Source organism: Chelonoidis abingdonii, chromosome 16, assembly GCF_003597395.2.
Source record: "Chelonoidis abingdonii isolate Lonesome George chromosome 16, CheloAbing_2.0, whole genome shotgun sequence".
NCBI classification, from domain to species: Eukaryota; Metazoa; Chordata; order Testudines; family Testudinidae; genus Chelonoidis; species Chelonoidis abingdonii.
Genome location: NC_133784.1, coordinates 24,350,678 through 24,367,263, shown reverse-complemented (window position 1 = coordinate 24,367,263; position 16,586 = coordinate 24,350,678). Strand labels below are relative to the sequence as shown.

Sequence of the window (16,586 nt, the reverse complement as noted above, 5' to 3'; positions counted from 1 at the left end):
AGATTGTGAAGAGATATGTTCTATTAGGATGGAAGGTGCTACAGAAATATGAAGCGTATCTGAAGAGAGACACGCCAGGGAGACAATTTGTATACTTTTGCACACACACAAACATGATTATAAATAATATACAAGTTACCATGGTGATGAACATCTCCTACAATTTTAGTCCAACACTGTAAAATGCAGAGGTTTATATCAATAATACAGGGAACAACAGGCTCTCTTTTCAGATCGATTGGCTACACTAAACTTGACTTCTACAGTTAAGCATGTAAAATTAAGCAAAAATGTTCCAATACACATGTAAGTTAAACATGCAAAGTTAGGTTCAGCTATTTTAATTTTGTTTAGATCTTGAACTCTCTCTCCTCACAAAAACAAGTAAACTTTGAAGTTTCAATCTCAGCAGTTTTTGTTATGCAAGCTTGATAATTTCACTACATAAACTAATGGTTTTTTTGCTAAAACTTCCCCCATCCATCCTCCTTAAAAGGTGATCTTTTATGTGAGACAAGCCCCATAACTTTATCTATCTTCTGGATGCAAATGAACTGGTGTCAGCTGAATAAACTGAAAGCTGTTTTTTGTAATGTAAAAGCTAGCCGCTGGAGTAAGTGATGCTGAATGTTCCAATACTTATTACTTTACATAAACGATCAGAATTCGACATGGATTTGAACCTAAACTCCAGATCCAGACATCCTCAGAATCTGATCCTCCATCACCTTGCACAGTAATTGATAACCAAAGAAGAATGTTAGCATATTTCAATTGCTTGAGACTAATGTAAATGACTGCAAAATGTCCAAGCCACAGAACCAGGCACTCAGACTTTGGATTGCTGGAAATCATGCTGCTCAGGCGCATCTCTAGTTAGAACGTGGCTAATGACTTCTTGCCTTCTTCACTCTTGACCACAGTATTAATAATCTGTTTCTCTGAGTAATGCTGTTAATTCAGTCACAGCCCTACTTGATGTGAGTCACTTGAATACATTATACAACAATGCTGTAATTTTAAGACTAGGACAAGTTCTTACCCCATCTGAAATATTTCAGATAGGGTGTGTGTATATATATCAACAGCCCTGCTCCCTAACAATCCACATTAATTCTACATCCCTTAGCTTTTGAAGTTAAAAAAGCATAATGGTGAAACATTTGTTTTAAGTATTAATTGCACTGCTTGTGCCCTACATTCCTTCCAGCTGTTGCTCAAAATAAGGCCCTGATCCTGCACTGGTGTAATTCACTGCCTGCACAGAACCGCCCTGGAGTCCATGGATCAGCAGCCCATCTGAGCAGATCACGGATAAAGTCAAAACCTCATTTGTACACAAGCTTTATTTTAAGCAATGAAGTTGTTGGGAAGAGGGGGAAACCAGAGCCCTACAAAGAATCTCTTCAATTTGTATATTAGATCTGTTCCAGGAATGTTTAACCACCAACAATTGCACTCCAAACAGTGACAGTTTACTAATATAAGTTTGCTCTAGCACAAGCTAATCAACTCCAAAGGAAACCTGATAGAACTGCAATTTGTCTGAGTTTACTTAAAAGAAAAAATTCATGTGCCTAGTAGATGATCAGCATAAAAAAAGAAAACCCAATATTCTACTGTTACTAACCAAACTAATTTTATATTTTGATTGACTGCTCTATAGTTACTCCATACCATTCCTGTGTATCTGAGCTTCAAGCACACGAACATTATACAAAATCTTCACTTAAAATGTTTACGGGCTTTCATGTCAGAACCCATTAGAAGAAGCTGACTCGTTGAAGCAGAAAAATAATTGTACTGATAAACTGTTATCCTTCTACCTTTAAACAAAGCAAGAACCTGACAGCTTTTCTTTTTTTAAAAAATGGTTCAACTTACAATAATTCTGAAAAAATACTTATAAAAGTTTTTTTTTTGTTTTGTTTTGTTTTGTTTTTTTTAGGTACTTCGTGTTTAGAGACAGTCAAGAAACAAAGGTTTAAGAGCCCATTGCCTCAACATTTAGCTGGCACAATCATTATTCTATGTGATCTTCTCTCCCCAACAAAATCATCACTTTTCCTTTTCTGGGGTAAGTGAAAGCATTTTCATCCAGATTTCCATCTTGTTCAGATTCTGGCAGAGCTATTAGACTCTAAAAATATGGATTTGATTAAAATGGGACAGATGAGGCTCAGAAGCCTGTGAATGACACTATTGCCTGAAACATCCTAAAACAGAAGTCAATGAGACTTTTGCCTATATAAGAAACAGAACCAGTATCACAGAGTAATTAACAGATTTTAAAATATACCAAATCTGAATGGGGCCTCTGGGATTTCTTTTACGTCCCACTTAGGGGGAAAAAAGGTAGACAAATTATTGTTTTTAAAAATGAAGGAAGTTCTCCTTGGTTTAAAAACAAATAGATGGGAAAGAGCCTGTGCTACATAACTGTGTGCCAGGCTGAGTGGCAGTTCTTCCAGAAGCAACTTCCAGCCCTTTTGGCTCAGAGCAAGTATAACAATGAGATGGGGGAGGGGTATCTCAGTGGTTTGAGTATTGGCCTGATAAACTCAGAGTTGTGAGTTCAATCCTTTAGGAGGTCACTTAGAGGGATCTGAGGCAAAATCAGTACTTGGTCCTGCTAGTAAAGAAAGGGGGCTGGACTTGATGACCTTTCAGGGTCCCTTCCAGCTATGAGATAGGCATATATCCATAGTTTGCTGCTGCATTATTGAGAAATAACCTGCCATTATTAACTTGTTACTGTGTCCCCCAGATTACAGTGATAAATATCATTGTGGGGTCTCAAGAGAGCCTGCAGGAGCTCTCTTGTCCTCCTTTTGTTTTTAATGAAAAGCCCAAATGCTTGCCAACTTTTCTGTAACAACCACTACCAAGTTGTGTCTGGGATACTGGAGTAGTAACATGGCCTACTGGAATTTTGCACCCAACTGAAGAAAAATAAGGAGAATATGAATATCGACACTGTTTTCCATTTTGTCACAGGGCTATTTTTGTTCCTTTTACTGTGCTTTGAAAAAAAGCAGCAGCTATCTTGTATTTAATAGATGTATAGGGCACATGGTAAGCTGGTGACTACAATGGGATTGGAAGTAGGTTCAAGATCCCATTCTTCAAGCAGATGAAAAAAAAAATGTTTCAGCACTGTAAGTGTCATCATTACATAAAAAGACACCTGTACTCCCTCACTACTAAATTATAAGGTAACATGCCAGGTGAACTCTGGGAAAGGACACTAAAGACAATGACACTGCTGTGAAGGTTTAATCTTTTTTAGTCAGTTCAAGTGAACAGTTTATTCAGCACAACTGAGTAAATGTATGTGCCATTAAATATCTTATTACAACATCTGCTTATCTAGTATTGAAAGTACACCTCTACCTTGAGATAATGCTGTCCTCAGGAGCCAAAAAATCTTACCGTGTTACAGGTGAAACCGCACTATATCCAACTTGCTTTGATCCCCCAGAGTGCGCAGCCCACCCCCCCCCCCGAGCACTGCTTTACCGCGTTATATCTGAATGCGTTATATTGGGGTAGAGGTGTATAGCGAGAAGCAACTGAACATTAAAAGAAGAATGGATAAGTAGTTTTTGAATACAGTAAAGCTCTTAGCACTCACTTAAATGGCACACTTCAACTACTTGGAGGGCCATGGAGACAGGTGAAATAAATCAGCCTTCATTCCAAAAGTCTTCACATTGAAACTTTTTATGAAAACTGTTCTAACTAGAGAGCATTCTACTAAGCTACTGTACTGCTGGGTCTTAGACAAGTCAATTTTGGAACATATAAGCCAGTGGAAAATATAAATTGATAAGCATTATATAAAATTACAGCTAGCTTCTGAAAAGCTAATCTTAAAAAGGGACACAATCAGCTTAATCACATTTCTATCTGAAACCTTTATACTGACTTAATTGTAACAATACACGCAAGATTAATATAACTGAAAGTAGGAGCAAAAGGTTTTTCTGGGTTTTTTTTGCAGTCTATTTTATCCATTTGACAACACCCTGCCTCTAGTCAGTTTCACTGTTTCTCCTTGACTATTAAGTTTCTCCCTTACTTGACAGACCCTCAGAAGCTAAAAGGGGGAGCTATAAACTCACTTAAAATAAAACAAAAAAAGGAATTAACAAGAAGTCAGACAAAACTACTGAAAGGGTACTCTATAAAAAACTGGAATTTTTAAAAATAATGTTAATTTAGAAAGAAAACAGTTGACAGTCTTTAAACTATGGATAGTCTGATATTAGCACTATTAGACTATGTTTGAGGGCTTAGTTGGAATAAAACAGGAACTAATGGAAAGAAATTGGGTAGTACAGGTTGTCTTACTTGGGTTCTTATTATGCAAGTCAAACAAAGAAGATATATAAATTTCTTCTTTCCGAGTCATTTTCACTACAGGTAAAATGTTATTTTAACTGCATCTGTGGAGAGTAACAGTGACATCCAGTGGAAATTCCCATTAGCTTCAAGATACACTAATCAGGAAGGTCACGAGTACTACACAATACCAGTTCTTGGGCACTTCCCATCGTGAGGGTCTCTTGTTCCTCCCTGCTCATTAATTCAAAATACCATTATCCAAACAAATACAACATGACTTTAAAATGTGTAAAACCATTCAAAAGCAGACTGAGAAGTTAAAGAGGGATCTCACCAAACTGGGTCAATGGACAACCAAATAGCATGAAATTCAATACTGAAAAGTGCAAAAGTAAGGCATATTGGAAAAAATCATCCCAGCTATACATACAAAATGAAGGCATCTAAATTAGCTGTTACTACCCAAGACAGACTTTGGAGAACTAGCCGCTGTGACTCCAAATACTTCTGCTCCATGTACAGCAGTGATCAAAAGGGCTAATAGAAACCATTAGGAAGGGATAGAAAATAAGACAAAATATAATAATCCATTAATCTATGATAATATTCAAGGTGTGAGCCTATGTCCAGTTCTGATTGCCCCATCTCAAAAGAGAGATAATGCAACTGGATAAAGGTTCAGAAAAGAGTAATAAAGGTGATCCAAGGGTATGGAACAGCTTCCATATGAGGGGAGAGACTAAAACGAGTAGGGCTGTACAGCTTAGAAATGAATCGACTAAGGGGGATCTGAAAGAGCTATAAAATTATGAATGGTGTGAAAAAAATTAATTGAAACGTATCCTTTACCCTCTCATACAATACAAAAGAACAGGGGTCACATGATGAAATGAATAGGCAACAAGTTTAATACACACAAGAGGAAGTATTTTTTCCACACAACACACAGCTAAGCTGTGGAACTCATTGGCATATGATATTGTGATGACCAAAAGTATAACTGGGTTCAAAAAAAGAACTGGATACGTTTATGGAGGATAAGTTGGTCCATCAATGACTATTAGCCAAGACAATCGGGCTGCAACCCATGATCAGGGCAACCCTAAACCTCTGACTACAGGAAGTCAGAAATGGAAGTTATGCATGGAGCATTCCATAACTGTCCTATTTTACACCTTCCCCCTGAAATCTGATACAGGCCACCATTATAGACAGGATATTGGGCAAGATGGACCATGGTCTGATATGGCAGCTCTTAAGCTTCCTTGTCAAGTCAGTGTTAGCATTTGAATTTCTGGAATGCTCAAATTCGGAACTATTTCACAAATCAACATATTTGCATCTGTAGCTAAGAAAACACAAGCTGTACTAATTTGGAGGAACACTCAGATACACACCATTATGGCTCATCTCTAGAGGCAGCCTGTCAGTCTAGCACACAACTCATTTTTGATTCTCTAAAAATTAGAGCTTATCATCAAAACACCATGCGCGTTTTTGTTTAAGGTATACTTCTACACCGTGCTGAAATGCAGGATAGATCGGATAGCCCACACGTGCATACATCAACTTTATCCAAAAATCTTTCAAATGGAATTCCCTTTTCCTTTTGCTGGCACAGAGAATGTTAAGTTATAACATTAATACATGGCTCATCTACATTAGCGCCCTTGGTTTTTGTAAACCATGGAGTATTCTTTCTAGTATTCCATGATTATATGGAAGATAAAGACATTAATTTCAATCAACCAAGTAACTTTAAACTAAAAGGGACCATTGTCAGATGCCTGATGCATCTTCCTACACTGATCAGACTAGGCACTGACAAATCTGGGATATTTCCAGTGAAAGGACATCATCATCTAGCTTTGCTAAATAAGGAACAAAATAAAATGCTGATGGGGAGGACAGCTAATGGCCAGTTAGCAATCTTACCACATGTATTTCAATAATCAATTTAAGACAGAGAGCTTATGAACAAAAAGAGGGGAAAATGTCTTCTATGAAAATCTAAATTTTTTCCATAGACATTTAAGTGTCCAGTCACTCATTCCTTTAACACCCACTTCCTCCCCAGCATTTTTATATTAAAAAAAAAAAAAAAAAAAAAAAAAGGAGCAGCAGTTCCTCTTTTCTACAGATGGCCATTCCTAGCATGAGCTTCTCTTTTCCCTACCCCTTTCCTCCTGTTTACCTTGCTCTTCTCCTTCACTTTCTCACTCTCACCTTGTTCTGCTCAGCTCTGCTTTATCTTTAGCAAACGTCACTTTGCAGATTAAGAGACAACTGTTATTAGATAAGTTTTTAAAGGTAATGTGCAGAAGCATAAAAAAAACCCAACAGAATTCCTACAATGTCTCTTCAGAGTGACCAATTTCCACAGCATCCAGGCATTCCATTTGGTTTGTATTTTGTGCCAAAATTCCATGGTATCCATGGTTTCCATCCATTATTATGCTCACGTTTTCTGGGCCATATTTTCCTTGTTTCCATGCCAGAAATGGAAGAAAAGAGCAGTCTGTGGTGTTTTCCAGGCAGGAGAGTATATCTAGTAGTTGGCTCTCAGTCCTGTGGTCATTTAAGACTCTGTGTGATTTTGGCAAGAAAAACTTTACACTTCAGATTATTTATGAAGACTAGCGAGTACTTAACTCCTTAACAGAAGCAACAAAGAGTCCTGTGGCACCTTATAGACGAACAGACGTATTGGAGTATAAGCTTTCGTGGGTGAATACCCACTTTGTCTGACAGAGTGGGTATTCACCCATGAAAGCTTATGCTCCAATACGTCTGTTCGTCTATAAGGTGCCACAGGACTCTTTGTTGCTTTTTACAGATTCAGACTAACACAGCTACCCTTCTGATACTTGACTCCTTAACAAATGTTTTGGGGTCTGTGTCTAATGCAGGTTGAGAGACTCAAATGATGGGATAATAAAAGCAAACAACGGAAGAACTAATTCCACGGTCTTACTATGAAAAGTTAAAACATAGGAAGAGATTTTTTGGTGAAATGTCATGCAAAGTTTCCAGGTCCTTTTCCACTCCAGTAACAATTTGAACTACCTAATTACCACAGTGATCAAAGACCTGCCAAATCCTGCGTGAATTTGTTAAGAAGACTACATCGGGAGGTTGTGGAAGCTTTTTCACTGGAGGTTTTCAAAAGGAGGTGGCTGGATAGCCATCTGTCTCGGATGGTTTAGATATAACAAATCCTGCATCTTGGCAGAGGGTTAGGTCAGATGACCCTTGCAGTCCCTTCTAACCCTGTGATTTATGACTTTACGTACATGCATACCTTTGCAAGTTACAAAATGTTATGACGGTGTGCAATTACAAAGCCAGATGTCAGGTGCCCTCTTTTAAGGATAATTCTTTGGGAAGGTGGAACTTCAAGTACAATCAGCTGGTCCTAAAGAAAAAGCTCCATTCTATTAATAGTAAAGAGAAGCTAGAAGCAGGATTCACATCAGAAGTTTTCACTAGGTAGGATAACAGCCAATTGTATTGATTTTTAGATTAAGGTTATGACTTATACCTTCCTGCTCTCTCAGATCAGGTGATTAGACTCTTTTCTTTTTGTTCCTGCTACTTCCCAACCCCAGGAGGCAGGTCTTCTGATCTCTGATCAGAAGAGGCAGTTTTAATTTTACCTTCCCGAACCCTCCTTGGCCATCATATCTCCCTACCACTATGCAGCCTGAGCATTTTTGACATGAGACAACACCCTATTGCAAGTCTTGGATGCACACAAGTGATCCCTGATGAGTCAACATGATATGTGATTTCAGAAGGATAAAAAAAAAAAAACAATACAAATTCAGAACAGTTTCTGTGCTTAAGGCACCCTGACATGAATTTTGTACCAGGGCCAGGGGAGGAATTTGAACAGAAGAGTTAGTCCGAAGGATTTCTACCACAAAGCCTACTGACTACTGTTTTATAAACCACTCAAGATAATTCAAGGAAAGTATATGAATGAATAGCTACCAACACACCAATATTTTAGGTGCTTATGCACAAATGTTCTTAGATGTATGTGTAACTGGGTGCTTTTAAAAATCAAAAGACATAGGCTCAATGATAGAAAGCCAGACACACATGAATGACACCTTCAATAAAGCAGCACAGCAGAAGCTGCTATGATTTACTTTTAGTGACTCACTTTATTTACTGGTGTCATTAATTCCTTTGTAGTCAAATAAGAAATTACAACAGTAACAGTTTCATTTGGTATTTCATTCACTTTAAATTATTAGTGCAAAGAAACAGTCTATGGTTTTATAATTAGCTAAGGAGTGAATCATTTATGCCACCCCTCTCTCTCTAAAGCTGACATAAAATAATGGTTTGGGGGGGGAAAACAAATCCTGCTTTTGTCTCTCTCTGAATTATGCCTGAAGTATTAAAATAAGCCACGAAGCAGCAGTATAAATGGGTGAATATACATTAATTAGCCTGAAATGGCACTCCTGAAAGAAAGGTAATTTTCCCTTCTCCAATAATGCCTTGTCGTGACTCGCTTTATTGTCCAATAGGCTGAACACTCAATAAGTGCCAGATATTAGCTGAAGAACAAGTCTACTCACTGCTATAGGAGGAAAACAAAAGTCTGATTATTCTCATTTGTATTTCTGCAAAAAAAAAAAATTGTCTAAGCAGAACACTCTCTCTTAAGGAAAATAATTGTCTCAGACTTGGCTATTAGTATCTATTAATCTTCATAGTGGTTAAATCAAATCATTCAATGAATCTTCAAAAGCAAAAGCTGATGCCGCATAGCTCCTGCTTTGAGTAGAAAACGTGGAAAAAGGTAAGTAAACAATCTGAGGCTAGGGAAGACTATGGGAGTGTTACAGCTCAAAGTAAGAGGATAGCATAAAGTTTTAGCATCCCTCTCCATCAATACAGTCAACGCAGCAGGAGTAAACGCAATAATTTCCAGGGAGGAGTACTTTAAAAGGTGGGGAATACTATACGCTTGTGAAAAGATCTGTCATTTTAGTTGGCTACCAAAAGCTAAAAGTGCACAAAAGACTAGAAAGCTGTTTCAAGATACTGTACCAATACTGTGTACATAAGCCCAGATTTTTAAATAGTATTTAGATATTGCTGCACTTAGCATTGCAATGCTTAGCTGATTTGGGAATCTATGTCTCATTTTCATTGCTTGTTTTGATACAGTTTGCAATCAAATGTCCATATTTGCTCACTCTGTATCTGAGGTAATGCTTCATAAAAAACAGAGTCTTGTTTGTCTAGCTCTGTTCAGGTAAATTCAGACACCTTTCTAACATCCAAGATGCAATTGACTCCCTCCTTTAATTGTATGTCTTGTCTACACCAAGTCTGATGCTGCTGCAAGGTTTATTGCAGTAATTACTCTAGCGGTCACAACAGTGGGACTCTTCCCTCCCACATACCCACTCCGCAAACCACCCAATTTAGTGCTATGGGTGGCCTCAGACTAATAAACAGTCTTCACAACTCAAGTCACTGTACCTTCAAAACAGATACAGAACTTACAGCTGTAATGTAAACTTCCACAACCAACATGTCTCAATCCTAACCTAGAATGTCTTCTGCTAGAAGACAGCTCTGTTTATATGCCCTTTCAACCCATGCCTGTCTGCTGGAGGCTGCTAAAAAGGTGCCATCAGCTGTGGATTTTAAACAGCTTAATTAAATCCCAACTTCGAGAATCATTTCTCTAGAATGCTTTAAACATCTTGTTGCATATCAAAATGTTTTTAACCATTCAATATGTAATTCATCAGCTCTCTAAGAAGTAGAATAAAAGCAATCATTTCCTACAAAATGAAATTTGTAAGCTTTATTGATGTAAGGCTCCTGATCAAAAAGTAAAATATCAATTTCTACAGCTATGAGTGCATATTTCATACGATTTGGCTTAACATAGCTTAGCATATATTATACAGTCAATGAAATTGGTAATAAAGGTCCAGTTGTCATTTCCAATTTGGAAAAGGTTACATGTATGCAAAACAAAAGTGCACAGAAAAAAATGCAGTTTTAAATCTAATTTAAGAGACACCTGTACTCACTATGCTCTGCCCCTCAACTAGAAAGCCAGACAAAACACATTTGTTAGTAAGAATAAACTCTGAAATTAAATGACAATTGCCTTTTATAAGAGTACAATTTGTAGCAACAGACTTCCTTAAAAAAGTGGCATCTGAGACCTTGGCAATATGGAAATTCCAGGCTAAGTGATTCAGAGACGTTTACAGGTAAATATTTTCCTTTCTGTAACTCCGATACATGATTCCAGAACTACCTAGCAGCTCCCTTTTATAGAAAATGGAATATGGAAGGAAAAGATTGTTCAGGAACAAGTGCCTCCAGCACTTTACAGATAAAGGTTGCATCTGCTGTGACATGTCAATGCCTAAAGGCCGGGTGAAAGAATGCAAAGAAGCCCAAAATATGAAAATGCAAATCTCAACCTGTCTCATGGCATCCTCTCTCTTAGCCAAAGATGGACACAAAGACCTGACGCTGCTTGTGTATTTGTAATGCTTCTGGGTAGTAATTTGACCTACCTTCCAACTATCTTAGAGATGGCTTGTTTTATTTCGTTAATGTTTGCACTACCAATTAATATTATATCTGTTCACTGAAATATTTCTGGTAAGATGTAGTCCTGTGACACCCGATGCTGAAGAACTCAACTTGCAATGCTCTAATTCCATCATTTGTAGAAAGCATGCATCCAAGTGTGAACATCCATTCATTTATTCTTTTTATTTAATTAGAAACTTCTCCACTGAGTTTTTATTAATCACCAAGGGTGGGAATTAAAAACCCAGGAAAAGTGAAACAATGAGATTTTCATAATGTGACTTCACTCAACCCTGACAATGGTACTTTAAGCATTACAGCTTGTCAGACACTACAGTTTAATACGGGCCAGTAAAAAGACATGTAGGAATTAAAAATAGTACATTGATTCTATGTTTCTATAGTTTTATAGAAGATTCGGATTGGAAGAGACCTCAGGAGGTCATCTAGTCCAACTCCTGCTCAAAGCAGGACCAACTCCAACTAGATCATCCCAGCGAGGGCTTTGTCAAGCTGGGCCTTAAAAACCTCTAAGAATGGAGATTCCACCACCTCCCTAGGTAACCCATTCCAGTGCGTCACCACTCTCCTAGTGAAATAGTGTTTCCTAATATCCAACCTAGACCTCCCCCTACTGCAACTTGAGATCATTGCTCCTTGTTCTGTCATCTGCCATCACTGAGAACAGCCAAGGTCCATCCTTTTTGGAACTCCCCTTCAGGTAGTTGAAGGCTGCTATCAAATCCCCCCTCACTCTTCACTTCTGCAGACTAAACAAGCCTAATTCCCTCAGCCTCTCCACGTAAGTCATGTGCCCCAGCCCCCTGATCATTTTTGTTGCCCTCCACTAGACTCTCTCCAATTTGTCCACATCCTTTCTGTAGTGGGGGGCCCCACAACTGGATGCAATACTCCAGGTCAGGTCTCACCAGTACCGAATAGAGGGGAATGATCACTTCCCTCGATCTGCTGGCAATGCTGCTACTAATCCAGCCCAATATGCCGTTAGCCTTCTTGACAACAAGGGCACACTGCTGACTCATATCCAGCTTCTCATCCACTGTAATCCCCAGGTCCCTTTTTTGCAGGCCTGCTGCTTAGCCAATCAGTCCCTAGCCTGTAGAGGTGCATGGGATTCTTCCATCCTAAGTGCAGGACATTGCACTTGTCCTTGCTGAACCTCATCAGATTTTTTTTGGCCCAATCTTCCAATTTATCTTGCTCACTCTGGACCCTATCCATCCCCTCCAGCATATCTACCTCTCCCTCCAGCCTAGTGTCATCTGTGAACTTGCTGAGGATGCAATCCATCTCATCATCCAGATCATTAATAAAGATGTTGAACAAAATCGGCCCCAGGACTGACCCCTGGGGTACACCGCTTGATACCAGCTGCCAACAAGGCATCGAGCTGTTGATCACAACCTGTTGAGCCCGTCAACCTAGCTAGCTTTCTATCCACCTTATAGTCCATTCATCCAATCCATACTTCTTTAATTCGCTGGCAAGAATACCGTGAGAGACTGTATCAAAAGCTTTGCTAAAGTCCAGATATATCACATCCACTGCTTTCCCCATATCCATGGAGCCAGCTATCTCATCATAGAAGGCAATCAGGTTGGTCAGGCACGACTTGCACTTGGTGAATCCATGTTGACTGTTTCTGATCACTTTCCTCTCCTCCAAGTGCTTCAAAATGGTTTCCTTAAAGACCTGCTCCATGATTTTTCCAGAGACTGAGGTGAGGCCAACCAGTCTGTAGTTCCCTGGGGTCTCCTCCTTCCCTTTTTTAAAAATGGGCACTATATTTGCCTTTTTCCAATCGTCCGATCAGAGACATTTGTGTAAGTATTGCAAGAAAGGTCTGCCACACATTGCATAGTTATCTGCTAACATATTGACAGTTCTAGTCCTGTACAAAACTTTTAGATGGTCTTTGTTCCCTTTAATGCTAACATTTTGAAGATGCATGTTTTCTGTAAAGAAAGATAAAGCTGCTGCCATCAAATCCAGTTTGAAAAACGAAGACCCTCCCTAATTTATTATAGGTTACATAGAGAGAGATATATACAGTTACAATTGCCTGACACTTTTGATTATCAGACTCTTGTTTCCAGCTGCTTATAACCAACATTGTCAAATTTTAATAATTTGTGCTGAAATTTTCCATGGTGTCTGCCCGCCTCAGGTTGAATTTTTTTGAAAGTTTCAGCCATTCCAAAGCATAAAATGGGGAAACGTTCTCAAAGAGGAAACAGAAATTCCACCATGTGGCATCATGCTGACATCCACCGAGATCATCAGCAGGGTTGGAATCTTTAGATCCATTGCACTGAGCTAACAGAGTAACTGATAGCAGCAGTAGACTGTCATCCACTAAGTGGAGCAACGCTAGAGGAGGGGGTTAAGACTCCCACTGCACCATTCTACAGTAATCAAACGTTGCACTATCACTCCTATTCAGTGTGGTGTTTTTGGCTATTCCGGTAGCATACAGTAGCGGTTTATTTGAAGGGCAAGGTACAGTATATATTCACATCTGATTGTGCAGGCCATTATCTGTTAATGGGAGTTCTAGCTCCATGCAGCTAGATGAAACTTCACACCAAGCAGGGATGCAACAGCAAGTAGAAAAAAATTGCTAAAAGGGAAATATGAGCTGATGCCAAAAATAGAGATAGTTACTAATTTGAAAACCAAGAGGTCAGAACAGAAAAAACATCTGACATATGAGTAATTCAGGAAGAATTTACTTACACAAAGAATGACTGGATAATGGAATGAATGCAGCACACAGCAATAAAAGCAATGTGACAGATCACAGGGCAAATGTGGAAAAGAAAAAGGTACAAAACACTACACAGATTTAGCTGGGAGTAAAATGACACAGGTAGATTTGAATAGTCGATAAATTCATAGATCTTAGCCTCCTCCAGGATACTAGGCAAGGATGCCTGCTACTTCCATTGCTTTTTGATTTGGCTCTTGAGCCCCTGGCAGTAGCTATATAAGTTCATCTAGATACCCGAGGCATATAAATGGTTCCATGGAATATAAACTGATGTTCTGTGCAGCAGATGCCCTTTGGTAAATATTCAAACCAGAAACCACTATTTCAGCTCTCCTATCACTAATTCAAAAATTCAGAGCAGCATCTAGTACTAACTAAATTGGGGAAAATTGAAACTACTGGAAATCTCCTGGTTATCATGTAGAGGGCTTTTTCCCAGTGGAATTTCCATAGGCAAACAAAAGTAACAAGAAACATTAATGAACTATTTTCTCTCATATAACTAGTGATATAAATAGATGGCATCCTCTCTCCCTGAGCCTGTGGAGAAGGGTTAATACAATAAAAATGAATAGTCTGCCTAGACTCCTCTGTATTCTAAATAGCCTATCTATAAATATCCTTCCATCTTATTCTAGACAATTTAACAACAATTATGAGAGCTTTTTGGTGGGGTCCAGGTCAATGCCCATGACTACCATTTAAAAAGCTCCAGCTACCTTTAGTCTGGGTAGGGTTGGGCTCCCAGATGTGCAAAATTATTATTATGCTTTTATCGTGTCAGATGCCAAAGTGGGTCCAGCATACTAAACCCGGTACACTCGCATAGGCGGAAACCTAATGGGTATTGATTAATCACAGTTAACTCACGCAATTAACTCAAACATTAACTGCGATTAAAAAAATAATTGTAATTGATTGCAGTTTTAATTGCATGGTTAAACAATAGAATATCAATTGAAATTTATTAAATATATTTAGATGTGTTTCTACATTTTCAAATATATTTCAGCTACAATACAGAATACAAAGTGTACAGTGCTCACTTTGTTTTTTATTACAAATAGTTGCACTGTAAAAATGATAAGAGATAGTATTTTTCAATTCACCTCATACAAGTACTGTAGTGCAATCTCTTTATTATGAAAGTATCAGAGAGGTAGCTGTGTTAGTTTGGATCTGTAAAAAACGACAAAGAGTCCTGTGGCACCTTATAGACTAACAGACGTATTAGAGCATAAGCTTTCGTGGGTGAATACCCACTTTGTCAGACACGTGAAAGTGCAACTTACAGATGTAGATGTGGAGGTTGCATAAAGGGTCTGGGCTATCTTAGCTAAGAGGTACCAATTTCATCCTCACCATTATGCAAGAGCATCTATCTGGGATAACCCAGCCTTACGTATTGGGGAAAAAACTATAATTTGGAAGAAGTGGCTGAGCAGACATCATATGGATTCCCAATTAGTCATGGATAAGGGCTGTCTCTCTTTTCTAACACTTAAACTAGTGGTTCTCAACCAGGAGTACGCAGATGTCTTCTGGGAGTATATCAACTCATCTAGATATTTGCCTAATTTTACAACAGGCTACACAAAAAGCACTGTTGAAGTCAGTACAAACTAAAATTCAAAGAGACAATGACTTGTTTATATTGCTCTATATATTATACACTGAAATGTAAGTACAATATTTATATTCCAATTGATTTATTTTATAATTATATGGTAAAAATGAGAAAGTCAGCAACTTTTCAGTCACAGTGTGCTGTGACACTTTTGTATTTGTGTTTGATTTTGTAAGCAAGTAGTTTTTAAGGGAGGCATGCAAGACAAATCAAACTCCTGAAAGGGGTACAGTAGTCTGGAAAGGTTGAGAGAAACTGACTTAAGAAACTACATGACCTGCCAATCTCAGTGGAATGGCAATACTTACAACCAACACACTTGATAATGCATCAGTTTGGTCCAGATGCTCTAGGACTTTCAGATTCTAAATCCCTAGATCTATTCGGAACTTTGGAAATACTTCATGAACTCCACAGGCCCATGTCCACTATGTATGCTTTACTAAGGCAGAGGACCTCCACTGGTCTGGAGTTTGTGAGAGCCTGAGAAGGGGAGCTATGTCAGCCCTTAAATAAAACACCAGTGGCAGAACATATTACAGAATGTTAAAAATGTTTCTGTGGATTTCAGGCTATAACTGACACCACAAAAGATTCTATTCAAAACGTATTGGACGCCACAGATATTGTACAAGATGAGGGGCCCTGCCTTCTGATATTTGTTGGTGCTGTAATAAAGAAAAAGGAAGCCTGATGCAAATGTTATGTGACTGTCCAGCAGCCAGGCAGCTGTGGAAAGACGTGGACACAAGAATGGAAACAATGCGTGGCTTGAGCAACCAAACCTGAGCTGAAAATTATATCCTAGGGTATATATATATACACACCTACTATGCAGAGTTTAACTCCAACACAAAGATGTTGGTTCTTGAGAGCTGCAATGATTTCTAAGCACATGATTTTACAAAAAAGGAGGAGTAGGCTTATGCCCAGAACAGAGTAGTGGTATTCGGACATGTCTGAGTTAGCAGCAAAAGGGATAGCTTATCTATGTAGGGAGCAATGATATGAGTTCAAAGAAATTTGGACCTCTGTCATAAACAGATAGCTAAGGGTTAATGTTTCTTTTACCTGTAAAGGGTTAACGAAGAGAACCAAACACCTGACCAGAGGACCAATCAGGAAACCGGAATTTTTCAAAGCTTGAGGGAGGGAATGTTTGGGTCTTGGGTCTTTGTCTGTTCTGTGCTCTCTCAGCTATGAGAGGGTCTATTTCCAGTCCTTCTAATCTTCTGT

At 38.6% G+C, this 16,586-nt stretch overlaps 1 protein-coding gene across 2 annotated transcripts in view; it reads right to left on the bottom strand.

Moving 5' to 3' along the window:
* POC1A (POC1 centriolar protein A) overlaps window positions 1-16,586 on the bottom strand; it is a 106,335-nt gene that overhangs the window by 20,188 nt on the left and 69,561 nt on the right. The gene's annotated exons all lie outside the window — the stretch shown is intronic.